This window comes from Triticum dicoccoides, chromosome 6A (genome assembly GCF_002162155.2).
Source record: "Triticum dicoccoides isolate Atlit2015 ecotype Zavitan chromosome 6A, WEW_v2.0, whole genome shotgun sequence".
Classification (NCBI taxonomy): domain Eukaryota; kingdom Viridiplantae; phylum Streptophyta; class Magnoliopsida; order Poales; family Poaceae; genus Triticum; species Triticum dicoccoides.
In genome coordinates this window covers 543529957-543554314 of record NC_041390.1, presented here as the reverse complement: position 1 = coordinate 543554314, position 24358 = coordinate 543529957, and positions in this window count along the sequence as shown.

The window sequence follows — 24358 nt, the reverse complement described above, 5'->3', positions numbered from 1 at the left end:
AAATATGTCCTTGATGCACCGCTAGGTGATGGACCTATTGCAGGAGCAGATGCAGACGTTATGAACGTTTGGCAAGCTCGGTATGATGACTACTTGATAGTTTAGTGCGCCATGCTTTACGACTTAGAACCGGGACTTCAAAAACGTTTTGAACGCCATAGAGCATATAAGATGTTCCAAGATCTGAAATTGGTATTTCAGACTCATGCCCTAGTCGAGAGGTATGAGACCTCTGACAAGTAATTTGCCTATAGGATGGAGGAGAATAGCTCAACCAGTGAGCATGTGCTCAGAATGTCTGAGTACTACAATCGCTTGAATCAAGTGGGAGTTAATCTTCCAGATAAGATAGTGATTAACAAAATTCTCTAGTTACTATCACCAAGTTACTAGAACTTCGTGATGAACTATAATATGCAAGGGATAACGGAAACGATTCTCGAGCTCTTCGCGATGCTGAAAATCGGCGAAGGTAGAAATCAAGAAAAGCATCAAGTGTTGATGGTTGACAAAACCACTAGTTTCAAGTAAAAGGGCAAGGGAAAAAGGGGATCTTCAAGAAGAATAGCAAGCAAGTTGCTACTCCCAGGAAGAATCCCAAGTCTGGACCTAAGTCTGAAACTGAGTGCTTCTACTGCAAAGGGACTGGTCACTGGAAGCGGAACTGACCCAAATACTTGGCGGATAAGAAGGATGGCAAAGTGAACAAAAGTATATATGATGTACATGTTATTGATGTGTACTTTACTAGCATTCATAGTAGCCCCTGGGTATTTGATACTGGTTCAGTTGCTATGATTAGTAACTTGAAACATGAGTTATAAAATGAACAGAGACTAGTTGAGCGCAAGGTGACGATGTGTGTTGGAAGTGATTCCAAGGTTGATAAGATCACCATCGCACACTCCCTTTACCTTCGAGATTAGTGTTTAACCTAAAATAAATGTTATTTGGTGTTTGCGTTGAGCATAATATGATTGGATCATGTTCATTGCAATACAGTTATTCATTTAAGTCAAAGAATAATTGTTATTCTGCTTACATGAATAAAACCTTCTGTGGTCATACACCCAAGATGAATGGTTTATTGAATCTTGATTGTGGTGATACACATATTCATAGTATTGAAGCCAAAAAGATATAAGTTTAATAATGATAGTGTAACTTATTTGTGGCACTGTTGTTTAGGTAATATTGGTGTAAAGCGCATGAAGAAACTCCATGCTAATGGGCTTTTGGAATCACTTGATACTTGCGAACCATGCCTCATGGGCAAGATGACTAAGACTCCATTCTGCGGAACAATGGAGCGAGCAACAGACTTATTGGAAATAATACATACTGATTTGAGTGTTGATGCTCACAACAGGTATCGTTATTTTCTGACCTTCACAGATGATTTGAGCAGATATGGGTATATCTACTTGATGAAACATAAGTCTGAAACATTTGAAAAGTTCAAAGAATTTCAGAGTGAAGTGGAAAATCATCGTAACAAGAAAATTAAGTTTCTACGATCTGATCGTGGAGGTGAATATTTAAGTTATGAGTTTGATCTTCATTTGAAACAATGCGGAATAGTTTCGCAACTCACGCCACCTGGAACACCACAGTGTAATGGTGTTTCCGAATGTCGTAACCGTACTTTATTAGATATGGTACGATCTATGATGTCTCTTACTGATTTACTGCTATCGTTTTGGGGGTTATGGATTATAGACAACTGCATTCACATTAAATAGGACACCATCTAAATCCGTTGAGACGACACCGTATGAACTATGGTTTGGCAAGAAACCAAAGCTGTCGTTTCTTAAAGTTTGGGATGGCGATGCTTATGTGAAAAAGTTTCAAACTGATAAGCTCAAACCCAAATCGGAGAAGTGTGTCTTCATAGGATACCCAAAAGAAACTTTTGGGTACACCTTCTATCACAGATCTGAAGGCAAGATATTCGTTGCTAAGAATGGATCCTTTCTACAGAAGGAGTTTCTCTCGAAAGAAGTGAGTGGGAGGAAAGTAGAACTTGATGAGGTAATTGTACCTTCTCCCGAATTGGAAAGTAGTTCATCATAGAAATCAGTTACAGTGATTCCTACACCAATTAGTGAGAAAGCTAATGATGATCATCATGAAACTTCAGATCAAGTTACTACCGAACCTCATAGGTCAACCAGAGTACGATCCGCACCAGAGTGGTACGATAATCCTGTTCTGGAGATCATGTTACTTGACCATGACGAACCTACGAACTATGAGGAAGCGATGATGAGCCCAGATTCCGCGAAATGGCTTGAAGCCATGAAATCTGAGATGGGATCCATGTATGAGAACAAAGTGTGGACTTTGATTGACTTGCCCGATGATCGGTGAGCCATTGAGAATAAATGGATCTTCAAGAGGAAGACGGACGCTGATAGTAGTGTCACTATCTACAAAGCTCGAATTGTCACAAAAGGTTTTCGACAAGTTCAAGGTGTTGACTATGATGAGATTTTCTCACTCGTATCGATGCTTAAAGTCTATCTGAATCATGTTAGCAATTGCCGCATTTTATGAAATCTGGCAAATGGATGTCAAAACTGTATTCCCTAATAGATTTATTAAAGAAGAGTTGTATATGATGCAACCAGAAGGTTTTCTCAATCCTAAAGGTGCTAACAAAGTGTGCAAGGTCCAGCAATCCATCTATGGACTGGTGCAAGCATCTCGGAGTTGGAATATACGCTTTGATGAGTTGATCAAAGCATATAGTTTTATACAGACTTGCGATGAAGCCTGTTTTTACAAGAAAGTGAGTGGGAGCACTACAACCTTTCTGATAAGTATATGTGAATGACATATTGTTGATCGGAAATGATGTAGAATTTTCTAGAAAGCATAAAGGAGTGTTTGAAAGGAGTTTTTGAAAGAAATACCTCGGTGAAGCTGCTTACATATTGAGCATCAAGATCTATAGAGATAGATCAAGACACTTGATAAGTTTTTCAATGAGTACATACCTTGACAAGTTTTTGAAGTAGTTCAAAATGGATCAGTCAAAGAAGGAGTTCTTGCCTGTGTTGCAAGCTGTGAAGTTGAGTAAAGACTCAAAACCCGACCACGGCAGAAAATAGAAAGATAATGAAAAGTCATTCACTATGCCTTAGTCATAGGTTCTATAAAGTATGCTATGCTGTGTACCAGACCTATTTGTGTACCTCACCATAAAGTTTAGCAAGAGGGTACAATAGTGATCCAGGAGTGGATCAGTTGACAATGGCCAAAATTATCCTTAGTGGAATAAGGATATGTTTCTCGGTTATGGAGGTGATAAAGAGTTCATCGTAAAGAGTTACGTTGATGCAAGCTTTTACACCAATTTGGATGACTCTGAGTATCAATCTGGATACATATTGAATGTGGGAGTAATTAGCTAGAGTAGCTCCAAGCAGAGCATTGTAGACATAGAAAAATTGCAAAATGCATACGGCTCTGAATGTGGCAGACCCATTGACTAAACTTCTCTCACAAGCAAAACATGATCACTCTTCGGGTGTTAATCACATAGCAATGTGAACTAGATTATTGACTCTAGTAAACCCTTTGGGTATTAGTCACATGGAGATGTGAACTAATCACATAAAGATGTGAACTATTGGTGTTAAATCACATGACGATGTGAACTAGATTATTAACTCTAGTGCAAGTGGGAGACTAAAGGAAATATGCCCTAGAGGTAATAATAAAGTTGTTATTTATATTTCCTTATATCATGATAAATGTTTATTATTCATGCTATAATTGTATTAACCGGAACCTTAGTACATGTGTGAATACATAGACAAACAGAGTGTCCCTAGTATGCCTCTACTTGACTAGCTCGTTAATCAAAGATGGTTTAGTTTCCTAGCCATAGACATGTGTTGTCATTTGATGAACGTGATCACATCATTAGAGAATGATGTGATGGACAAGACCCATCCGTTAGCTTAGCATTATGATCGTTTAGTTTTATTGCTATTGCTTTCTTCATGACTTATACATGTTCCTCTGACTATGAGATTATGCAACTCCCGAATACCGGAGGAACGCCTTGTGTGCTATCAAACGTCACAATGTAACTGGGTTATTATAAAGATGCTCTACAGGTGTCTCCGATGGTGTTTGTTGAGTTGGCATAGATCGAGATTAGGATTACCACTCTGTGTTTCGGAGAGGTATCTCTGGGCCCTCTCGGTAATGCACATCACTATAAGCCTTGCAAGCAATGTGACTAATGATCTACTTACGGGATGATGCATTAAGGAACGAGTAAAGAGACTTGCCGGTAACGAGATTGAACTAGGTATGATGATACCGATGATCGAATCTCGGGAAAGTAACATACCGATGACAAAGGGAACATCGTATGTTGTTATGCGGTTTGACCGATAAAGATCTTCGTAGAATATGTAGGAGCCAATATGAGCATCCAGGTTCCGCTATTGGTTATTGACTGGAGATGTGTCTCGGTCATGTCTACATACTTCTCGAACCCATAGGGTTCGCACGCTTAACATTCGATGACGATTTGTATTATGAGTTATGTGATTTGATGAACCGAAGTTTCTTCGGAGTCCCGGATGAGATCATGGACATGATGAGGAGTCTCGAAATGGTTGAGAGGTAAAGATTCATATGTTGGAAGATTGCATTTGGACATCAGAATGGTTCCGAGTGGTTCGGGCATTTTTCCGGAGTACCGGGAGGTTACAAGAACCCCGTGATACGTCTCCGTCGTATCTATAATTTTTTATTGTTACATGCCAATATTCTACAACTTTCATATACTTTTGGCAACTTTTTATACTATTTTTGGGACTAACATATTGATCCAGTGCCCAGTGCCAGTTCCTGTTTGTTTCATGTTTTTGTTTCGCAGAATATCCATATCAAACGGAGTCCAAACGGAATAAAAACTGATGGAGATTTTTTTGGAATATTTATGATTTTTGGGAAGAAAAATCCACGCGAGACGGTGCCCGAGGTGGCCTCGAGATAGGGGGGCGCGCCTGCCCCCCTGGGCGCGCCCCTGACCCTCGTGGGCCACCCGTAAGGCGGTTGATGCCCTTCTTTCGCCGCAAGAAAGCTAATTTCCGGATGGAGACCGTGTCAAAAATCAGCCGAATCGGAGTTATGGATCTCCAGGAATATAAGAAACGGTGAAAGAGAAGAATATGAGAACGTAGAAACAGAGAGAGACAGAGAGACAGATCCAATCTCGGAGGGGCTCTCGCCCCTCCCGTGCCATGGAGGCCATGACCAGAGGGTAAACCCTTCTCCCATCTAGGGAGGAGGTCAAGGAAGAAGAAGAAGGAGGGGGGCTCTCTCCCCCTCGCTTCCAGTGGCATCGGAGTGCCATCGGGGGCCATCATCATCACCGCGATCTACACCAACACCTCCGCCATCTTCACCAACATCTCCATCACCTTCCCCCCTCTATCTATAGCGGTCCACTCTCCCGCAACCCGCTGTACCCTCTACTTGAACATGGTGCTTTATGCATCATATTATTATCCAATGATGTGTTGCCATCCTATGATGTCTGAGTAGATTTTCGTTGTCCTATCGGTGGTTGATGAATTGCTATGATTGATTTAATTTGCTTGTGGTTATGTTGCTGTCCTTTGGTGCCCATCATATGATTGTGTGCGTGGATCACACCCTAGGGTTAGTTGTATGTTGATAGGACTATGTATTGGAGGGCAAGAGTACGGGATTGAAGGGGGACCAATATATCTTAATGCTATGGTTGGGTTTTACCTTAATGAACATTAGTAGTTGTGGATGCTTGCTAATAGTTCCAATCATAAGTGCATGGAATTCCAAGTCAGGGATGACATGCTAGCAGTGGCCTCTCCCACATAATACTTGCTATCGGTCTAGTAAAGTAGTCAATTGCTTAGGGACAATTTTGCAACTCCTACCACCACTTTTCCACACTCGCTATATTTACTTTATTGTTTCTTAATCTAAACATCCCCTACCTTTTATTTACTTGCTCTTTATTATCTTGCAAACCTATCCAACAACACCTACAAAGTACTTCTAGCTTCATACTTGTTCTAGGTAAAGCGAACGTCAAGCGTGCGTAGAGTTGTATCGGTGGTCGATAGAACTTGAGGGAATATTTGTTCTACCTTTAGCTCCTCGTTGGGTTCAACACTCTTACTTATTGACAACTGTTGCGATCCCCTATACTTGTGGGTTATCAAGACCTTTTTCTGGCGCCGTTGTCGGGGAGCAATAGCGTGGGGTGAATATTCTCGTGTGTGCTTGTTTGCTTTATCACTAAGTAATTTTTATTTGCTGTTCTTAGTTGTTTTCTATCTTTAGTTATGAGTAGGAAACGCAAAATACCAAAAAAATTAGTTGTACATACTAAACCAATGGTTGAAGAACCACTCAAAATCTATCACACCGCTGAAGCTTATTACTTGGATCATCTTCGATCCCTATGTGCTCGTGCTGAAACCCCAACTAGCTTAGTTGAGGGCAAATCTTTAGATGAGCATGCTTGTTTTGTGCGACACCAAATATCTGAAAAGGGGAAAACTTTACTGGATCAAATTCATCGTTTGCGATGCTATGCTTGGAATTTATGTGAAATATATGATTATACCTATTGTTCTGAAGACCCTAAGAAACACCTTCCCTACCAATGTTTATTTAGTGATAATGGAATCGTATCCTCTTATGATAAGGGTGCTTATAGTTACTATGATGTTCAAAAAATTAAAGAATTTGTTGCTTTTAAGGGTGCTTACGAAATTGCTTCTTTGATTGAAAAGTATGATGCTACTCTTTACAAATCTGAATTTTTTTCCATATTTAAATATTGCTATGATAATTATGCTTCTAATGCCTATGTTGAACCATATATTGAGTACTACTCCGCTGTCCAAGAAGAGAGTAATATTTTGCAGGAGTCTATGGAAGAAGAAATTGATGAAACTGTGAGCTCATTGGATGAAAAAGATGATGAGGAGAGCGAAGAACAAAAGGAGGACAAGCGGATTAGCTACCCGTGCCCACCTTATAATGAGAGTAACCCTCCAACTCATACATTGTTTAATTCCCCTTCGTGCTTACCGGAGGATGATTGCTATGATGATGATCCCGTTGATTCTTTTGAAATATCCCTTTTTGGTGATGCTTGCTATGCTTGTGGCCAAGATGCCAATATGAATTATGATTATGGAGATGAACTTGCTATAGTTCCTTATGTTAAACATGAAATTGTTGCTATTGCACCCACACATGATAGTCCTATTATCTTTTTGAATTCTCCCGACTACACAGAAGTTTGCCCTTATTAAGGATTATATTGATGGGTTGCCTTTTGCTGTTACACATGATGATTTTGATAGATATAATATGCATGTGCTTGATGCTCCTACTTGCAATTATTATGAGAGAGGAACTACATCTCCGCCTCTTTATGTTTCCAATACAACAAAATTGCAAGAAACTGTTTATACTATGCATTGGCCTTTACTATGTGTGCATGAATTGTTCTTTTATGACATGCCTATGCATAGGAAGAGAGTTAGACTTCGCCATTGCATGATATATGTTACTTTGTGCTCACCAGTAAATTACAAATCATTGTTAATTAAAATTGGCTTTGATATACCTTGGGATCCGGGTGGATCCATTACTTGAGCACTATATGCCTAGCTTAATGGATTTAAAGAAAGCGCTGCCAGGGAGACCACCCGGAAGTTTTAGAGAGTCCTTTATTTTGGTTGTGTGCTTTTATAAAGTGTAGAAATAAAAATAATGTGCCAAGGTTTGCCTTTAGGATGTTTACATTTGCTTGATGGTTTGTACGGTGCAGGACAGAAACTTTGGCTGTAGTGCGTGATTTTACATTTTTACCTGGAACGTCAAATGGTTCTGATTCTTTTTGCACTCTATTCCTATACAAATTTTTTATTTTTCCTAATTTTGGTAGAATTTTTCAAGTATCAGAAGTATGGTGAATGTTCAGATTACTACAGACTGTTCTGTTTTAGACAGATTCTGTTTTTGATGCATAGTTTGCTTGTTTTGATGAAATTATTGATTCATATCAGTGGGTTAAGCCATGAAAAAGTTATACTACAGTAGACACAATGCAAAAACAAAATATAAATTGTTTTGCAACAGTACTTAGAGTAGTGATTTGCTTTATTATACTAACGGATCTTACCGAGTTTTCTGTTAAAGTTTTGTGTGGATGAAGTGTTCGATGATCGAGAAGGTCTCGATGTGAGAAGAAGGAAGAGAGGCAAGAGCTCAAGCTTGGGGATGCCCGAGGCACCCCAAGTAAATATTCAAGGATGCTCTAGCGTCTAAGCTTGGGGATGCCCTGGAAGTCATCCCCTCTTTCTTCAACAAGTATCGGTATGTTTTCGGATTCGTCTCGTTCATGCGATATGTGCAATCTTGAAGCGTCTTTTGCATTTAGTTTTCATTTTTCTTTTATGCACCATGCTGGTATGAGATAATCCTTGGTTGATTTATAGAATGCTCTTTGCACTTCACTTATATCTTTTGAGTATGGCTTTATAGAATGCTTCATGTGCTTCACTTATATCATTTGAAGTTTGGATTGCCTGTTTCTCTTTACTTAAACAACCGCCATTTGTAGAATGCTATTTTGCTTCACTTAGATTTGTTAGATCATGGGCATATCGTTTGTAGAAAGAATTAAACTCTCTTGCTTCACTTATATCTATTTAGAGAGATGACAGGAACTGATCATTCGCATGGTTAGTCATAAAATCCCACATAAAACTTGTAGATCACTGAATATGATATGTTTGATTCCTTGCAATAGTTTTGCGATATAAAGACAGTGATATTAGAGTCATGCTAGTGGGTGGTTGTGAATTGTAGAAATACTTGTGTTGAGGTTTGTGATTCCCGTAGCATGCACGTATGGTGAACCGTTATGTAACGAAGTTGGAGCATGAGGTATTTATTGATTGCCTTCCTTATAGTGGCGGTCGGGGACGAGCGATGGTCTTTTCCTACCAACCTATCCCCCTAGGAGCATGCGCGTAGTACTTTGTTTTGATGACTAATAGATTTTTGTAATAAGTATGTGAGTTCTTTATGACTAATGTTGAGTCCATGGATTATACGCACTCTCACCCTTCCACCATTGCTAGCCTCTCTAGTACTGCGCAACTTTCGCCGGTACCATAAACCCACCATATATACCTTCCTCAAAACAGCCACCATACCTACCTATCATGGCATTTCCATAGCCATTCCGAGATATATTGCCATGTAACTTCCATCATCATCATCATATACATGACTTGAGCATTTATTGTCATATTGCTTTGCATGATTGTAAGATAGCTAACATGATGTTTTCATGGCTTGTCCCTTTTTTTGATGTCATTGCTATGCTAGATCATTGCACATCCCTGTACACCGCCGGAGGCATTCATATAGAGTCATATCTTTGTTCTAGATATTGAGTTGTGAAATTGAGTTGTAAGTAAATAAAAGTGTGATGATCATTGCTACGTCTTTAGCTTACGTTGGTTTTCCCCAAAGAGGAAGGGATGATGCAGCAGAGTAGCGTAAGTATTTCCCTCAGTTTTTGAGAACCAAGGTATCAATCCAGTAGGAGGCCACGCTCAAGTCCCTCATACCTGCACAAAATGATAGCTACTCGCAACCAACACGATTAGGGGTTGTCAATCCCTTCACGGTCACTTACGAGAGTGAGATCTGATAGATATAATATTTTTGGTATTTTTGGTATAAAGATGCAAAGTAAAAAGTAAAAGCAAAGTAAAAAGCAAAGCAAGATTAAAGTGATGGAGATTGATATGATGAGAATAGACCCGGGGGCCATAGGTTTCACTAGTGGCTTCTCTCAAGAGCATAAGTATTCTACGGTGGGTGAACAAATTACTGTTGAGCAATTGACAGAATTGAGCATAGTTATGAGAATATCTAGGCATGATCATGTATATAGGCATCACGTCCATGACAAGTAGACCGAAACGATTCTGCATCTACTACTATTACTCCACTCATCGACCGCTATCCAGCATGCATCTAGAGTATTAACTTAAAAACAGAGTAACGCCTTAAGCAAGATGACATGATGTAGAGAGATAAATTCATGCAATATGAAATAAACCCCATCTTGTTATCCTCGATGGCAACGATGCAATACGTGCCTTGCTGCCCCTTCTATCACTGGAAAAGGACACCGCAAGATCGAACCCAAAGCTAAGCACTTCTCCCATGGCAAGAACTACCAATCTAGTTGGCCAAACCAAACGGATAATTTGAAGAGACTTGCAAAGATAACCAATCATACATAAAAGAATTCAGAGAAGATTCAAATATTATTCATAGATAGACTTGATCATAAACCCACAATTCATCTGTCTCAACAAACACACCGCAAAAAGAAGATTACATCGAATAGATATCCACAAGAGACGGGGAGAACTTTGTATTGAGATTCAAAGAGAGAGAAGAAGTCATCTAGCTACTAACTATGGACCCGAAGGTCTGAGGTAAACTACTCACACTTCATCGGAGGGGCTAGGATGATGTAGAAGCCCTCCGTGATGACGGCCCTCTTCCGGCGGAGCTCCGGAACAGGCCCCAAGATGGGATCTCGTGGATACAGAAAGTTGCGGCGGTGGAATTAGGTTTTGGCTCCTGTTCTGATCGTTTGGGGGTACGCATGTATATATAGGAGGAAGGAGTACGTCGGTGGAGCACCGAGGGGCCCATGAGGCAGGGGGGCGCCCTAGAGGGGGCGCCCCCCACCCTCGTGACCTCCTCAGCTTTGTTAGTATGCTTGAAGTATTATTATTTTTATGTCAATATAAACTTTTGTCTTGAATCTTTCGAATCTGAATATCCATATCACAATTAAGAAGATTTGCATTGAAATTATGCCAAGTAGCACTCCGCATCAAAAATTCTCTTTTTGTCATTTACCTACTCGAGGACGAGCAGGAATTAAGCTTGGGGATGCCTGATACATCTCCAACGTATCTATAATTTTTGATTGCTCCATGCTATATTATCTACTGTTTTGGACTATATTGGGCTTTATTTTCCACTTATATATTATTTTTGGGACTAACCTATTAATCGGAGGCCCAGCCCAGAATTGCTGTTTTTTTGCCTATTTTAGTGTTTCGGAGAAACATAATATCAAACGTGATCCAGGAGCTCTCCAGGGGCATTCGCAGATCTTCCCCGCAGCGTATCCGACGCTGCCGCATTCTACCGAGCTGAAGAGGGCAGCTCGACGGAGAAGGTGTTCTGGTCTCAGTATGCTGAGGCCGGACACCCTGTGCCCTTGAGCGACCAGCTGAAACAGCTGGTTGAGCTCCATAAGGTGGCCGAACAGGCCATGAAGGGCTTCATAGTTCGGCCGTGGCCCGGAGAGGCCCTGCCTGGGAGCTATTTCGGGCTGGTGCGGCGGCTGGTGGAGGCCTGTCCAAGGCTCGAGGTCATCAAGCGCTCCGTCTGCATCGAAGGTGCCCGTAGGGCCCTTGCCTGTGCAAAGGTGCACTGGGGTAAGCTGGACGGTGAGAAGCTTGTTAGGGATGGGCCGCCACCGGGGAAGGAGCATCGCAAGCCCGAGAACTACTACAAGGATGTTCTTGCAGGTGCCCGCCTTGTGGCGGATGAATGTACCAAGGATGTGATTTTTGAATGAACTCAATCGTGTTTATCCTGTGCGCTGAAAACTTGTTCATATGCGCTAAGCAATGCTTATTGAATTTAAAATATTACTTTCTGTGCGGCCGTTTATCAAAACTTGAGAGATGGCTAGTCGTCGGCTTCTGCCCCCATGCCACTAGTGCCGGGGTGTTCGGGATAAACCTGAGCGCTCTTTTTCCCATAGTTGGGTCCTTCGAGGGAGGCGCTCAGCACAACGAACCAGGCAATCGGACTATAATGCTTGAACACTCTCACTTAGCCATAGAACTCTATAATTTTAAATTTCGGCGAAGCCCCTAGTTCGGAAGACCGAGTTCGGGGCGCTATCCACGCCTTGGCCGGACAAAGCCAGCTCCTCACTCAAAGCGGCATAAGCCTTTAGGGACTCGAAAAACCTCTCGAACAGCGACCGGTCTCTCGCCACATCATGACAGTCAGTTTTAGCTTTCTCCACTGAGGTGCTTAACCCAGCTGAACCGGGGCACAATCGCAGTGGTTCTCCTAGTGCCACCTTAGCCGATAGAGCGGAACGTAAGGCACCAAAACATAGGAGCCGGGCAAACCCAACTATTGACCCAAATCATGATTTGGAGCCGATGCATATAGTGCTATAAGTTTGGGGTGCCGCACTTGTGAAAGTGTACGGACTTCTCACACCATTATGAGGGGTACTGAAGCCCCTGGCGTGTTTGCCGTACCATGGTGTACGGGTGCAATCATGTCATTTAATAAACATAAATGTGAAAAGAAGATAATGCAAAAAATAGACAAGAAGCTAAGCATTGTTTATAGAGAGGCTATTTATCAAAGCCAAACGATGCAAATAGTGCGGTAAGCAAAAGATATTGGACTATTTAGTATGTCCTGACCAGGGGCAGGCCGCGGAATTGTATTTAAAACAGGTATACCGCTCGTAACAGAGACCACCTGGGAGTTCCATAATGCGGCATGGCTTGTCTGCCTCCCTGGAGCTTGCATCGTTTGTGTGGCAGTCGAATTGCTGAACAGGTCGTCCGAAGTATGGAGACCTGAAAGTAAGAAAAAATTAAAAAAGGAATCCGGCAGCCCCTAGTACGTTTTAAGCCGTATCTTGGGCATGCCGTTATTGTGCCCCTTCCCCTGTGCCCATGGTATTTCAAGGGCATACTTATGTACGCGAGGTACTGGTTTCATTATGTCGCGAGAGCTGGGGTTGGGGCCGCATTGCTACGCTTGCTCAGAGTGTGCCAGGCGGTCCTGCTGTGGGTTACTCCAGGCGCGCTTGGCCGTGTCTGGCTTTTTGATGGCCGGACTGGAGAATTGCCTGAGAAGGCTACTTTGTACCTCCGCTGCGAGAGCCGCTGTGTGCTCCTCCGTACAGAGGGAGCATTTGGTGTTTCCGTTGACCGTGATTACTCCTCGAGGGCCTAGCATCTTGAGCTTGAGATATGCGTAGTGCGGCACCGCATTGAACTTTGCAAATGCGGTTCGTCCGAGCAGGGCGTGATAGCCGCTGCGAAACGGGACTATATCGAAGATTAATTCTTCGCTTCGGAAATTGTCCGAAGATCCGAAGACCACGTCAAGTGTTACTGAGCCTATACAGTTGGCTTCTACACCTGGTATAACGCCTTTAAAGGTCGTTTTGTGGGCTTAATCCTTGAGGGATCTATGCCCATTTTCCGCACTGTATCCTGATAAAGCAGGTTCAGGCTACTGCCGCCGTCCATGGGGACTCTTGTGAGATGAAATCCGTCGATGATTGGGTCGAGAACCAATGCGGCGAAGCCCATGACGGATGCTAGTGGGATGGTCCCTTCGATCAAAAGTGATCGGGCAGAAGGACCATGGGTTGAACTTTGGGGCGACTGGCTCCATCGCGTATACGTCCCGTAGCGCACGCTTCCGCTCCCTCTTGGGAATGTGGGTTGCGTATATCATGTTCACCGTCCGCACTTGTGGGGGGAAGCCCTTCTGTCCATTGTTGTTCGGCGGCTTGGGCTCCTCCTCGCCGTCGTTGTGCAGCCCCTTGTCTCTGTTTTCGGCCCTTAACTTGCCTGCCTGCTTGAACACCCAACAATCCCTGTTAGTGTGATTGGCTGGCCTTTCGGGGGTGCCATGTATCTGGCACAAGCGATCGAGTATTCGGTCCAAACTGGACGGGCCCTGAGTATTCTTTTTGAATGGCTTTTTCCGCTGACCGGATTTATAGCCTTTGAATCCGGCATTGACTGGCGTGTCTTCATTACTGTCGCTGCTAACGCGGCGTTTTTGCTTATTCCGACGTGTCCTGCCACTTTTGTCCTTGGTATCCGAATTACCAGGGTTCTTTGATAAGTTGTTACTGTGAGCTAGCCAGCTGTCTTCTCCCGCGCAAAAACGGGTCATGAGTGTCGTGAGGGCTGCCATGGATTTCGGCTTTTCCTGTCCCAGGTGCTGGGCAAGCCACTCGTCGCGGATGTTATGCTTGAAGGCTGCTAGGGCCTCTGCGTCCAGATAGTCGACTATCTGGTTTTTCTTTGTTAGGAACCGTGTCCAGAATTGTCTGGCCGATTCCTCTGGCTGCTGAATTATGTGGCTTAAGTCGTCAGCATCTGGTGGTCGCACGTAAGTGCCCTGGAAGTTGTCGAGGAATGCGGCTTCCAGGTCCTCCCAAGAACCTATTGAGTCTGCTGGCAAGCTGTTAAGCCAATGCCGGGCCGGTCCTTTAAGTTTGAGCGGGAGGTATTTGATGGCGTGTAGATCATCGCCGCGTGCCATGTGGATGTGAAGGAGATAATCCTCGATCCATACCGCCGGATCTGTTGTGCCATCATATGATTCGATGTTTACGGGTTTGAAACCCTCTGGGATTTTATGATCCATTACTTCATTCGTGAAGCATAGCGGGTATGCGGCGCCTCTGTACTGGGCTATATCACGACGCAGCTCGGAAGAGCTATGTCTGTTGTGTTCGGCCTGACCGGATTTGTTGTATCCGGAGTGAAGATCATTGTCACATGCCGTAGGGCGCCTGCGCAATCTGTAGATCGATCTTGTTTGTCTTGCCTTATCCTCTAGTATGTCTCGCAGGTCTGGTGCATTTTCCTGTGCCTTAGTTGAGCGGCGTCGGGGCATGGCTTGGGTGGAGGGCCGAGAGGCCTCTCTGTCGTGGCCGCGAGGTGGCCGGTCTACCATGTCATGCGCTGGTGATGTAGGTGCTTCCTCCTCTGATCGGGGTAGCGGCCTGCGCTTCGGGTAACTCTTGGAGGGGCGTTCGAGTTCATACTCTTCGGCCGCAAGGACTTCAGTCCATCTGTCAGCTAGCAAATTTTGGGCAGCTCTAAGCTGTTGCTGCTTTTTCTTGAGGCTGCTTGCCATGGCTAAAAGCCTGCTTTTAAAACGCTCTTGTTCGGCGGGGTCTGATGGTATGAAGAATTCGTCGTCGTCGAGGCTTGCCTCGTCTTCGAGGGAGGCGTATAGTTATCATCCTCGACCTCTCGGTCTGCCGCTCTCTCATGAGGGCTGGCTTCTCCATCTTCCTATGCTGAATTTTGCTGAGGTGGGTGTTCTTCGGCACTATCCGGGGTAGTATTATCTCCTGTGCCGGAATCACCGCTTTTGCTTTGGCGGGATTTAGAGCGGTGCCGCTGACGCCGGCGCTTTGGCTGTTTCTTGGGGGCGTCATCCCCCACTGTTCCATCGCCATCTCCATCTTTTGGAGTATCCACCATGTATATGTCATATGACGAGGTGGCCTTCCAGCGCCCTACAGGTGCTGGTTCCTGTTCGTCTCCTACATCGTCGTCCATGCCATCGATGTCTTCGGAGCCGAAGTCAAGCATGTCGGTTAAATCGTCGATAGTGGCTACAAAGTGGGTGGTGGGTGGGCTTTGTATTTCCTCATCATCCGTATCCCACCCTCGCTGACCGTACTCCGGCCAGGGCTCTCCTGATAAAGAGAGAGACTTAAGAGAATTCAGGATGTCGCCAAAAGGTGAATGCTGAAAGATGTCTGCGGCGGTGAACTCCATTATCGGCGCCCAATCGGATTCGATTGGCAGGGGCGCGGGAGGTTCAGAGTCCGGGGAGGAGTCCGGATCCTTGGAGTCACGGGTTGTGCAGAGTGCGGGGCTAGTGTTCGGCTCGATCGCTTTTGGGATCGCAGCCCCTGAGGTGACGTCCAACCGCTCATCCTCGATTGGCGCAATAGGCTCTGAGTTTGGGGTCAGAACCGATGCATGTGCGGCCTCCAGGACACTGTCCGGGGGCAGAGCTAGATCATGCCCCTCGAGATAGTGCGGTGCGCTTGGCCGTGGCTCGAACCCGTCGAAGATCAAGTCTCCGCGGATGTCAGCCGTATAGTTTAAGCTTCCAAAACTGACTTGATGGCCAGGGGCGTAGCTTTCGATCTGCTCCAGGTGGCTGAGCGAATTGGCCCGCAGAGCGAAGCCACCGAAGACGAAGATCTGTCCGGGGAGAAAAGTCTCACCCTGGACCGCATCGTTGTTGATGATCAAAGGAGCCATCGGGCCTAAAGGCGACGACACAGAGGAACTCTCAATGAAAGCACCAATGTCGGTGTCAAAACCGGCGGATCTCAGGTAGGGGGTCCCGAACTGTGCGTCTAGGCCGGATGGTAACAGGAGGCAGGGAACACGATGTTTTACCCAGGTTCGGGCCCTCTCGATGGAGGTAAAACCCTACGTCCTGCTTGATTAATATTGATGATATGGGTAGTACACGAGTAGATCTACCACGAGATCAAGGAGGCTAAACCCTAGAAGCTAGCCTATGGTATGATTGTTGTATATGGAGTTGATGGCCTATGGACTACAACCCTCCGGTTTATATAGACACCGGATAGGGTTAGGGTTACATGGAGTCGGTTACAATGGTAGGAGATCTTGAATATCCGCATCGCCAAGCTTGCCTTCCACGCCAAGGAGAGTCCCATCTGGACACGGGAAGAAGTATTCAATCTTGTATCTTCATAGTCCAGGAGTCCGGCTGAAGGTATAGTCCGGCTACCTGAACACCCCCTAATCCAGGACTCCCTCACATACTCTCCATCATTCTTTCCTCACTGGGACAATGCTCTAATAATGATGATCATCACACTTTTATTTTTCTTACAACTCAATACTTAGAACAAAATATGACTCTATATGAATGCCTCCGGTGGTGTACCGGGATATGCAATATGACAATGATGGAGTGTGTCATGATAAACGGAACGGTGGAAAGTTGCATGGCAATATATCTCGGAATGGCTATGGAAATGCCATAATAGGTAGGTATGGTGGCTGTTTTGAGGAAGGTATATGGTAGGTGTATGATACCGGCGAAAGGTGCGCGGTATTAGAGAGGCTAGCAAAGGTGGAAGGGTGAGAGTGCGTATGATCCATGGACTCAACATTAGTCATAAAGAACTCATATACTTATTTCAAAAATCTATAAGTTATCAAAGCAAAGTATTACGTGCATGCTCCTAGGGTGATAGATTGGTAGGAAAAGACCATCGCTCGTCCCCGACCGCCACTCATAAGGAAGACAATCAATAAATAAATCATGCTCCGACTTCATCACATAATGGTTCACCATACGTGCATGCTACGGGAATCACAAACTTTAGCACAAGTATTCTTTAAATTCACAACTACTCAACTAGCATGACTTTTAATATTATCACCTCCATATCTCAAAGCAATTATCATGCTTCAATCTTTTCTTAGTATTCAACACACTCAAAAGAAAGTTTCACAAATCTTGAATACCAAGCATATTATTATTAAGCAAATTACCATGCTATTAAGACTCTCAAAATAATTTAAGTGAAGCATGAGAGATCAATAGTTTCTTTAAAACAAATCCACCACCGTGCTCTAGAAGATCTAAGTGAAGCACATAGAGCAAAATTATAACGCTCAAAAGATATAAGTGAAGCACATAGAGCAAAACTACTTAGCTCAAAAGATATAAGTGAAGCACATAGAGTATTCTATCAAATTTTAATTCATGTATGGCTCTCTAAAAAGGTGTGTACAGCAAGGATGATTGTGGCATACTAAGACACAAAGACACAAATAATACAAGACGCTCCAAGCAAAACACATACCATGTTGGTGAATAAAAATATAACTCCAAGTAAATTACCGATGGAAGTGGACGAAAGAGGGGATGCCTTCTGGGGCATCCCCAAGCTTTGACTTTTTGGTGTCCTTGGATTATCTTGGGGGTGCCATGGGCATCCCCAAGCTTAGGCTCTTGCCACTCCTTGTTCCATGATCCATCAAAATAATTCACCCAAAACTTGAAAACTTCACAACACAAAACTCAAAATAGAAAACTCGTGAGCTCCGTTAGCGAAAGAAAACAAAAGACCACTTCAAGGTACTGTAATGAACTCATTCTTTATTTATATTGGTGTTAAACCTACTGTATTCCAACTTCTCTATGGATTATAAACTATTTTACTAACCATAGATTCATCAAAATAAGCAAACAACACACGAAAAACAGAGTCTGTCGAAAACAGAACAGTCTGTAGGAATATGTAGCTAGCGCAAGCTCTGGAACGCCAAAAATTCTAAAATAAATTTCTGGACGTGAGGAATTTATCTATTAACCATCTGCAAAAAGAATTAACTAAATAGCACTCTTCAAATAAAAATGACAGCAGTTCTCGTGAGCGCTAAAGTTTCTGTTTTTTACAGCAAGTTCAACAAGACTTTCCCCAAGTCTTCCCAACGGTTCTACTTCGCACAAACACTAATTAAACACAAAAAGAACAACCAAAACAGAGGCTAAATAATTTATTTATTACTAAGCAGGAGCAAAAATCAAGGAATAAAAATAAAATTGGGTTGCCTCCCAACAAGCACTATCGTTTAACGCCCCTAGCTTGGCATAAAAGCGAGGATAGATCTAGGTATTGCCATCTTTGGTAGGCAATCCATAAGTGGCTCTCATGATAGTTTCATATGGTAATTTTATTTTCTTTCTTGGAAAGTTTTCCATGCCCTTTTTTAATGGAAATTGAAATCTAATATTCCCTTCCTTCATATCAATAATAGCACCAACCGTTCTAAGGAAAGGTCTACCAAGAATAATAGGGCAAGAAGCATTGCAATCTATATCAAGAACAATGAAATCTACGAGCACATAATTTCTATTTGCAACAATAATAACATCATTAATCCTTCCCATAGGTTTCTTAATAGTGGAATCCGCAAGATGCAAGTTTAGAGAGCAATCATCAAAATTACGGAAATCTAGCAAATCACACAAAGTCTTGGGAATAGTAGAGACACTAGCACCCAAATCACACAAAGCATAAAACTCATGATCTTTAATTTTAATTTTAATAGTTGGTTCCCACTCATCATAGAGTTTTCTAGGGATAGAAACTTCCAACTCAAGTTTTTCTTCATAAGATTGCATCAAGGCATCAACAATATGTTCGGTGAAGGCTTTATTTTGACTATAAGCATGTGGAGAATTTAGCACGGATTGCAACAAGGAAATACAATCAATTAAAGAGCAACTTTCATAATTAAATTCCTTGAAATCCAATATAGTGGGTTTAGTAACATCTAGATTTTTATTTCTTTCAATTCCACTTTCATCAATTTCGTCATTAAGATCTAAATACTCTGAATTTTTAGAACGTCTTCTAGGTAAAGGAAGATCATATTCAGTTTCATCAAGATTAATATTGCAAAACAAAGATTTAATAGGGGACACATCAATAATTTTTAGATCTTCATCTTGATTTTCATGGGAATTGGAGGAACACGCTTTAATAAAGGCATCTTCGGAAGCATGCATCCTAGCGGTTCTTTCCTTGCACTCATCAATGGAAATTCTCATGGCTTTGAGAGACTCATTGATATCATGCTTAGGAGGAATAGATATAAGATTTAAATAATCAACCTCAAGAGAAATTCTATCAACGTTCCTAGCCAAATCATCAACTTTAAGCAATTTCTCTTCAAGCAAAGCATTAAAATTCTTTAATGAATTCATAAATTCTTTAACACTAGTCTCAAATTCAGAGGGCATCTTATTATAATTTCCATAAGAGTTGTTGTAGGAATTCCCATAATTATTAGAAGGATCACTAGGATATGGCCTAGGATTAAAATTCCCTCTATAAGCGTTGTTACCAAAATTATTCCTACCAACAAAATTCACATCCATAGATTCATTGTTATTCTAAAACAAAGTAGACAAAGGCATATCATTAGGATCAGAAGAAACACTCTTAGTAGCAAATAATTTCATAAGTTCGTCCATCTTTCCACTCAAAACATTGATTTCTTCTATCGCATGCACTTTTTTATTAGAAGATCTTTCAGTATGCCATTGAGAATAATTAACCATAATATTATCTAGGAGTTTAGTAGCATCTCCTAAAGTGATTTCCATAAAAGTGCCTCCCGCGGACGAATATAAAAGATTTCTAGAAGTAAAATTCAATCCGGCATAAATTTTTTGCATGATCATCCACAAATTCAAACCATGAGTAGGGCAATTATGTATCATTAATTTCATTCTCTCCCAAGCTTGTGCAACATGTTCATGATCAAGTTGCTTAAAATTCATAATATCATTTCTAAGAGAGATGATCTTAGCGAGAGGAAAATACTTAGAGATAAAAGCATCTTTGCACTTGTTCCATGAATCAGTACTATTCTTAGGCAAAGACGAAAACCAAGTTTTAGCAGGATCTCTAAGCAAAAAAGGAAATAGCTTCAATTTAACGACATCATTATCGACATCTTTTTTCTTTTGCATATCACATAAATCAACGAAGCTATTCAGATGAGTAGCGGCATCTTCACTAGGAAGGCCGGTGAATTGATCTTTCATAACAAGATTCAACAAAGCAGTATTAATTTCACAAGATTCAGCATCGATAAGAGGAGCAATCGGAGTACTAAGGAAATCATTATTATTGGTATTGGTGAAGTCACACAATTTGGTATTATCTTGAGCCATCGCGACAAACAAGCAATCTAACACACGAGCAAACAAGAGCAAACGGGCAAAAGAGGCAAATAGAGAGGGAGGATAGAGAGAGAGGGCGAATAAAATGGCAAGGGTGAATTGGGGGGAGAGGAAAACGAGAGGCAAATGGCAAATAATGTAATGCGAGAGATAGGGATTGTGATGGGTACTTGGTATGTTGACTTTTTGCGTAGACTCCCTGGCAACGGTGCCAGAAATCCTTCTTGCTACGTCTTGAGCTTGCGTTGGTTTTCCCCGAAGAGGAAGGGATGATGCAGCAGAGTAGCATAAGTATTTCCCTCAGTTTTTGAGAACCAAGGTATCAATCCAGTAGGAGGCCACGCTCAAGTCCCTCGTACCTGCACAAAACGATAGCTACTCGCAACCAACGCGATTAGGGGTTGTCAATCCCTTCAGGTCACTTACGAGAGTGAGATCTGATAGATATAATATTTTTGGTATTTTTGGTATAAAGATGCAAAGTAAAAAGTAAAAGCAAAGTAAAAAAGCAAAGCAAGATTAAAGTGATGGAGATTGATATGATGAGAATAGACCCGGGGGCCATAGGTTTCACTAGTGGCTTCTCTCAAGAGCATAAGTATTCTACGATGGGTGAACAAATTACTGTTGAGCAATTGACAGAATTGAGCATAGTTATGAGAATATCTAGGCATGATCATGTATATAGGCATCACGCCCGTGACAAGTAGACCGAAACGATTCTGCATCTACTACTATTACTCCACTCATCGACCGCTATCCAGCATGCATCTAGAGTATTAAGTTAAAAAAAGAGTAACGCCTTAAGCAAGATGACATGATGTAGAGAGATAAATTCATGCAATATGAAATAAACCCCATCTTGTTATCCTCGATGTCAATGATGCAATATGTGCCTTGCTGCCCCTTCTGTCACTGGGAAAGGACACCACAAGATTGAACCCAAAGCTAAGCAGTTCTCCCATGGCAAGAACTAACAATCTAGTTGGCCAAACCAAACGGATAATTCGAAGATACTTGCAAAGATAACCAATCACACATAAAAGAATTCAGAGAAGATTCAAATATTATTCATAGATAGACTTGATCATAAACCCACAATTCATCGGTCTCAACAAACACACCGCAAATAGAAGATTACATCGAATAGATCTCCACAAGAGAGGGGGAGAACTTTGTATTGAGATTCAAAGAGAGAGAAGAAGCCATCTAGCTACTAACTATGGACCCGAAGATCTGAGGTAAACTACTCACACTTCATCAGAGGGGCTAGGATGATGTAGAAGCCCTTCGTGATGACGGCCCTGTTGGAAATATGCCCTAGAGGCAATAATAAAAGTATTATTATTATATTTCCTTGTTCATGATAATTGTCTTTTATTCATGCTATAACTGTATTATCCGGAAATCGTAATACACGTGTGAATACATAGACCACAATATGTCCCTAGTGAGCCTCTAGTTGACTAGCTCGTTGTGATCAACATATAGTCATGGTTTCCTGGCTATGGACATTGGATGTCGTTGATAACGGGATCACATCATTAGGAGAATGATGTGATGGACAAGACCCAATCCTAAGCATAGCACAAAGATCGTGTAGTTCGTTTGCTAGAGCTTTGCCAATGTCAAGTATCTCTTCCTTTGACCATGAGATCGTGTAACTCCTGGATACCGTAGGAGTGCTTTGGGTGTATCAAACGTCACAACGTAACTGGGTGACTATAAAGGTGCACTACAGGTATCTCCGAAAGTATCTATTGTTTTATGCGGATCGAGACTGGGATTTGTCACTCCATGTAAACGGAGAGGTATCTCTGGGCCCACTCGGTAGGACATCATCATATGCGCAATGTGACCAAGGAGTTGATCACGGGATGATGTGTTACGGAACGAGTAAAGTGACTTGCCGGTAACGAGATTGAACAAGGTATAAGGATACCGACGATCGAATCTCGGGCAAGTAAAATACCGCTAGACAAAGGGAATTGTATACGGGATCGATTGAGTCCTTGACATCGTGGTTCATCCGATGAGATCATCGTGGAACATGTGGGAGCCAACATGGGTATCCAGATCCCGCTGTTGGTTATTGACCGGAGAACGTCTCGGTCATGTCTGCATGTCTCCCGAACCCGTAGGGTCTACACACTTAAGGTTCGATGACGCTAGGGTTATAAAGGAAGCTTGTATGTGGTTACCGAATGTTGTTCGGAGTCCCGGATGAGATCCCGGACGTCACGAGGAGTTCCGGAATGGTCCGGAGGTAAAGATTTATATATAGGAAGTCCTGTTTCGACCATCGGGACAAGTTTCGGGGTCATCGGTATTGTACCGGGACCACCGGAAGGGTCCCGGGGGCCCACCGGGTGGGGCCACCTGCCCCGGGGGGCCACATGGGCTGTAGGGGGTGCGCCTTGGCCTACATGGGCCAAGGGCACCAGCCCCTAGAGGCCCATGCGCCAAGATATAGGAAAAAGGGGAGAGTCCTAAAGGGGGAAGGCACCTCCGAGGTGCCTTGGGGAGGATGGACTCCTCCCCCCCTTCTTAGCCGCACCCCTTTCTTGGAGTAAGGGGCAAGGCTGCGCCTCCCCCTTCTCCCTTGCCCCTATATATAGTGGAGGGGAGGGAGGGCATCCACACCTGAGCCCTTGGCGCCTCCCTCCCTCCCGTGACACCTCCTCCTCTCCCGTAGGTGCTTGGCGAAGCCCTGCAGGATTGCCACGCTCCTCCATCACCACCACGCCGTTGTGCTGCTGTTGGATGGAGTCTTCCTCAACCTCTCCCTCTCTCCTTGCTGGATCAAGGCGTGGGAGACGTCACCGGGCTGTACGTGTGTTGAACGCGGAGGTGCCGTCCGTTCGGCACTTGATCATCGGTGATCTGAATCACGACGAGTACGACTCCATCAACCCCGTTCACTTGAACGCTTCCGCTTAGCGATCTACAAGGGTATGTAGATGCACTCTCCTTCTACTCGTTGCTGGTCTCTCCATAGATAGATCTTGGTGATACGCGTAGGAAAATTTTGAATTTCTGCTACGTTCCCCAACAGTGGCATCATGAGCTAGGTCTATTGCGTAGATTCTTTGCACGAGTAGAACACAAAGTAGTTCTGGGCGTTGATGTTGTTCAATATGCTTACCGTTACTAGTCCAATCTTGTTTCGACAGTATTGTGGGATGAAGCGGCCCGGACCGACCTTACACGTACTCTTACGTGAGACAGGTTCCACCGATTGACATGCACTTGGTGCATAAGGTGGCTAGCGGGTGCCAGTCTCTCCCACTTTAGTCGGAACGGATTCGATGAAAAGGGTCCTTATGAAGGGTAAATAGCAATTGGCATATCACGTTGTGGTATTGCGTAGGTAAGAAACGTTCTTGCTAGAAACCCATAGCAGCCACGTAAAACATGCAAACAACAATTAGAGGACGTCTAACTTGTTTTTGCAGGGTATGCTATGTGATGTGATATGGCCAAGAAGAATGTGATGAATGATATGTGATGTATGAGATTGATCATGTTCTTGTAATAGGAATCACGACTTGCATGTCGATGAGTATGACAACCGGCAGGAGCCATAGGAGTTGTCTTTATTTATTGTATGACCTGCGTGTCATTGAACAACGCCATGTAAATTACTTTACTTTATTGCTAAACG